The following is a 6055-nucleotide window of genomic DNA, read 5'->3' as shown; positions in this document are numbered from 1 at the left end:
TAAGGCTTAATTAGTTTATTCTACTGTTAGGATGTGAATGTAAACCTTTTTTTCGTTTTTTTGGCTGAGTTCGTAGGGTTTGAGTTGCATCTTTTGCATGAAAGAACGATTGATCTTCTTTCATGACGTCGATCGTTGGATCGCATCCCACATGGATCTTCCAGTATTCTAAACTACGAGACACTATCCATGCAAATACGAACCAACTCAGCTCGGAATTTCTCCTGTTGAACACAACTATCAATGTAGACTTGTTTGTACATGAAATAACAATTTTGATCACAAGTGAGAACTATGATCCAGAATTGGGTTGAACTTGAGGCTAAGTTCCAAGGAGTTAGGCCTGGCCCAGATAAATCTAAACTATAACATGGGCCGGGACAGACCAGAGATCCGACCCAATTTAAGTCTCGATCGACAGACGGATGTGATGTCTCCGAGATCTAATCTAGCTATCTAAGATTGAACAAGGAAACGGAAAGATGGTATATGCTGTCACCCAAAGCGTCTCATCCGTCCTCGTCCCCGCCGATCATTTCGATCTCCTTTCCCACCTCCAACCTCGGAGAGAGCGTTGAAATTGATCAAGTTGGTGCCTTTTTTTCTCTCATCTTCGAATCCGATGGCGAAGCTGGAGTTCTTGAAGAGGGAAGGACTTCTTCCCGTTTTCCATGTTCGATTCTCGAAAAGGTCTCTGTCTCTTTTTTTCCTTTTTTTTTTGGTGTATCAGATAATAATTGTTATGTTTCTTTTTTTGTGTTCTATTAATTTGAGTTATATTAGTAGCCAGAATGGATTTTTCAGATCTATGATTATAAATTTACTATTTGCTGTCTATTTAATGTTTATTTTGTTGTGCGATGTGTTTTTTTTTTTTTTTTTTTGGTTGACTTGATTATTTTTTGGGGAAATAAACACGAGGCAGTCAAGTCCTGCGGCAGTTGATTGAAAGAAAGATTCATATTAGAGAGATTGGCTAGCAAGGCAAGGATTTGATTTGTGTCCTTTTCTTTCAATATGATCAGTGATAACAAAAGAGTAACATTTGAGAACTTGTTTGGTTTCTGTAGCAAAAATGTAGGTAAGATCTTATACTCTGCAGTAAAAGTGCATTCCTTTTGAGATCATGTTAAGCTGCTATAAAATAAAAAATTAAAAAAAAAATCCCCGGGAAAAGAAAAGGCTTTGTAGTTATGTGCACCCAAATTTGGTTGTTGTCATGTAAAATAGTTTCCTTGTATTATGTGATGTGCCGACATAGGTCAGAATCAAACAACTAGATGTAATCACTACAGGAATAGTAACTTTTGCCGGTGTTTTACATTAATGTCATCCAAGAAAGCAAAGAAATACGATAAGAAAGGGTAAAACTTGTCCAGTCAGATAATTTGACACAAGGACACATTTGTGAAGAAAAGATTTTAAAAATAAAATCAGCACAAAAGAACATTGAAGCGAGTTCTAGCTAAAGAAACGCGCATGAAATGCTTCTCGAGAGTGCGAGAGAGAAAAAAAAGATCAAGGAATGCTTGAAGAGGGGGAGGAGGATGGAATGATTATAGCAATTGTAAGCTAGAAAGGTGATCAAGTCATCCTTGCTGCCCAAAATTCACATAAGAGACATAAAACATGTCAATAAAGCTGATTGAAGGGCTCTAGCTGAAGTTGGCTCCTTCTTTCGTTACACAATGCTAGGGAAAGATGTTTTGACATTCTAAGACAATAGCAAGAACATTAGATTGACACATAGACATGTGATTAATTGAATTCTTCATATAATAACCTCATGTAGCCATATCAAAGGAACTAGCAAGAAGGGTTGAAGGAACTGAATGCAAAAATTAAGACAATATTGATTTGCTATCTCTCGCGACCAAATTTCAATGCTAAATGAAGATCAAGTCTGCAACATAATAATAACTTTGATAGAGTAATTTAATTTACTACGAAATAAGGTAACGATGCAATCTATAGGAATAATAGCTGAAAATATTAGGAACAGTCTGCCATCTTCTAGTCAACAGTAAACACTAAATCATAATCTGTAGGTTGTGTTCACCAAGAAATGAAAACTTTTACAGACACATGGTCCTAAGTAACAGTAAGGTTTTAGTGACTAATAGCCAACTTCGCTGTAAGAGATTCCAGGTCCTTATCTCTCATCTCAATCATTCATAAATTATCTACCAGAGAGCGTTTAAGTCTCGAAGCCTTGGTGAGATAAACATCATCAAACAGTGAAAGAATAGCGGAAAACCAACCGCCAGCGGCACCTCCAGAATATTTGAGACCAAAATCTCCATCTTGGATTCACCCCGTCGAACTATTTCAATCCGATAGGTAGGCTTCCACTTCTGCTTCGTATCTCTTCCTGTGGAGTTTAAGAGATCGATAACGATAATAGTACCACACTGTTGGCCCCATAAAATATGGATATTGCAAGAGTGAAACTTGTGAATGAATTTATATTATGAAGAGTATTTTTTTTTTTTTGATAGAATTACAAAGAATATTTGATATCCTCAAGTGCTAATTAATGTAATTAAATAAGTAGTAAAAATACATAACAAATATTATTTATTGTGGTCTAAATACGAACATATCATGTAATGACTCTCTCTCTCTCTCTCTCACACACACACACACACAGACACACATTTGGTTGGGGCCCCTTGTTTCTTTCTAAAAATACATCTTCTGTGTTTCCGAATCAACCATGAAAATCGAGATTTTAAGCCAAAAATCTTTCACGAAACTAGCTTAATGGTATCCATATTGCTGCAATATAAACAAGACAAAAACTTTGCACCAAACTAGCCTAATGGTATCAATATTGCTGCAATATAAACATGACTAATTAAAATGAGTTAGCATTTGAATTTGATTTCTTGTTGTCAAGTTCAAGTTAGGTCTGGATCCATAATCAAAGATATAGTATCTCTAAAATGATTGCTCTTTATGAATAATTTTGTCAGACAACTTCATTTTGATGTATAACAACCTTATAAAATGAGCATTAATTCAATAAGCAAAAATATTTACGTTATCTTTTATTTAATGATTAGAACCTTTTAGTTTGTAACTTTTATCCATATGAGAAAAATTGAGTATATCATATTGACAAGTTGTAAAATGCACATGTTGCTTATTTGAAACACATATAAAAGATATATTACATAATTAATATGTGCTTATATACTAATAGATAAATGTCACTATCAATGTAAAATCTGCTCATATTGTCATCCAACCCAATGATTTGGGCTTGATTATTTTCTTACAGACTGTTTGGGATGTTGGATTGTCGAGTACTAGAACACGGAAGAGCGCATCTTGTTATTTTTCCCCCAACATGCAACCAATTAGAAAAAGAGGAGGGGGGAGATAGCATAAGATTTAGTTGATTAAATGATTTTGCAAAAGAAGTCTAAGGAATTTAAGTCTTCAGGAAGGAAAAAGGCAAGAGGGACTATGCATGGTATGATGCTTTTTCCTTGTTCTCTCATTCATATTATTCATGATTCTTGAAATTTGATTACGTCACTAAACTCATCAATCTAAGTTTCTGGGTGTATTATAATTCTCCATAATAATGAAGTGGGAACTGACACACTACTTTCAGATAGACTAAAACTTTGGTTCGGTGTTAGTTTATATTTTGAATTGAAAGTTCTGGACACCATCGCTGTTTTGTATTCTAGCTTGTTGGAAAAGAGAAATTATTGGATAGACTAGGTTCACCATAGATCTAGAATAAAATCATTCTAGGTGGTATTGCTATTATACATTAAAAAAAACTCAGATTACATAAACTTCTTACAATTTAACAACCATCTCTGCTAATATATGGACTTCTGACAATCTTTTTTTTTCTGGAGCGATGACAGAGGAGGTAAGGCACTTCCCCTAAATTTATTAACCAATGAGAGTAAAATTATTTAATCTGGACTTCTGACAATCAACGCCCATCTGTGCTAATTTCTCTGCTCTTCCAAATGAAACTAACAGGAAGTTATTATTGAGAGACATCATGATTTCTGGAGTTAGAACGAGGACGTTTCATATGACTGCTGGTAGGCTAGACCAGATCCATGCAGCTTTTGTTGCACAATGTGATCCAGCCTCTCCGCCATCTCAGGGCTCAAACGATTCACCCAATCTCCAACCTTTCCTTCTCCGTAGAAAGATGAATTTTTGAATGTCAACTTCTCCAAACTACGATCCCCACTCCTGGTAGCTCATTTTCTTGAAGCTGCACAGCCTCACCACCTCCTCCACCACGCCATCCCTCTCTTCCTCCTCCGAGAACGGGCAACCAACCAGGTCTAAATCTATAAGCCGAAAACAAATTTAATGACTAATAGCCATCTTTACTCCTGAGAGACTGGAGGTTCTTATCCCCCGCTCCAATCAATTAAAAATATTTTAATGAGGAAGAATTCTTTGGGGTTCAAACATGGTATTGAAAAGGTTCCTGGACAAATGTTCACTAATTTTATAATGTTGGTGAATGTGAGATTTGATCTCTCAGATCATCTGATACAATTGACAAAGGTTCACTAATTTTATAAACGGGCATCTTCCTAACTCTCCGTACTTTATTTGGTGAATACTGTAAATGAACATAAATCTCTTAGTAAACCTACAAAAAAAACTTTACTAACCTAGTCATATAGCACCAATATTGGTAGCATCAAATTATTTATATGTACCAAAAAAGTAAATTATTGATATCATCTTAGATTCCACAAACAAACCACGTATTTGATGGTTCAATTATATATCTATCATAAATTGGCGGACCATAAATGTGTAGGTCGATATATTTGCGTACTTAATGTCTATCTAGAAACGATATGCATCTCTATGTACGGAAATTGTTATCGAAGAAGTACCAGTACAAATCTGGCCCATATTCTAAGTTGATCCGATGATCCGGGATGGATTATTTTTTATTAATTTAGTCGAGTTATAAAGCTATTGGTTCCATTCATTGGTCTATGACTATCATTGACATCAAAAGATTTCGCACAAGCTTAACTAGGCATGCTAGAGGAATGGTAGACCTGGACCTAATCTTAGATTCACACCCAAACTCAACCCATTGAACTAACAAGAACTAAGAGTTAAGACCTTTTCGATCAGGTCACAAATGGATTACCAACAATTTGGCCTTAGCCGACCAAACTAGAATAAAATCAATGGCTGATTCTTGGTGAATGAGCTGGGTGATTCCCTTGCCCTTGACAAAAGCACAAGTTGTAATGAGTCTTTCAACTCATGATATGCTTTCTAATATACGCTATTATGAGTTGAGTGAAGGGCTTTGGTTGGGTCTTGAGAGAGTGAGTGTGATTTTCACACTGAATCATTCAATTCGAAAGGGGTTGACAGAGTTTCAACAAAATAAATAGCAAAATAGAAGTTCCGTTCCGCTCGTTGTGGCTTTGACACAACGTTAAAGGGTGATGGGGTGTAGAACCGGAATAAAGGACTAGAAGAAAGGTGTAATCCGGTGGAACACGATGAAAGCTAGATTAGAAATTCAAATATGCTTTAGATCTATGTTTTTACTTCTTGATTTTTCACAGTTGCAGAGATTAGCTTGTATGTAAAGAAATTATGAAGGATCAGATTTAAATAATGAAACCCTTGAGTCTTGTGAGATCAAAAGAATAGTATCTACCAAAAATCAATGTCTTTTGAAGCAATTTTTTTTTGCAGGGATCATAAAATAGAAACCTAAATTAACAAATCTGCTCTGGTTCTCTCTACAATGCCTTTATTTCTAGGATTTAGTAAAAACAATAAACCATAGGTGATGCTCATTTTAGTCCATGTTAATTCTTTTGAAAGCAGATACAAGTGGCACCATTCAGTGCCAGTGTTATCCACTTTCAGCAGTGAAGCCTTAACTGCCAAACAGTCAGCATTTCAAATTAAAGTTTTGATACGAACATGGTTCTTCTGCAAACACAACAGAGGAAAAGTTATTTCACATACACCATGCAGCAATAATCTGTGAAATGGATCTTGAACATATAGCACAAGTACA

The 6055-nt window shown here is 35.5% G+C and overlaps 1 long non-coding RNA gene across 1 annotated transcript; it reads left to right on the top strand.

The window, feature by feature from the left end:
• Positions 1 to 314: 314 nt before the first annotated feature.
• LOC113462589 (uncharacterized) lies at positions 315 to 3538 on the top strand. Its single transcript, XR_003385278.3, has 2 exons — positions 315 to 690; positions 3284 to 3538. It is a non-coding gene; the product is annotated as an uncharacterized LOC113462589 (long non-coding RNA).
• The last annotated feature ends 2517 nt before the right edge of the window (positions 3539 to 6055 follow it).

Source organism: Phoenix dactylifera, chromosome 14 (genome assembly GCF_051530095.1).
Source record: "Phoenix dactylifera cultivar Ajwa chromosome 14, Ajwa_hap1_PhDact_Kaust_v1.1, whole genome shotgun sequence".
Classification (NCBI taxonomy): Eukaryota; Viridiplantae; Streptophyta; class Magnoliopsida; order Arecales; family Arecaceae; genus Phoenix; species Phoenix dactylifera.
Note: the sequence above shows the minus strand (reverse complement) of the source record. Positions and strands in the feature narration are given on the sequence as shown.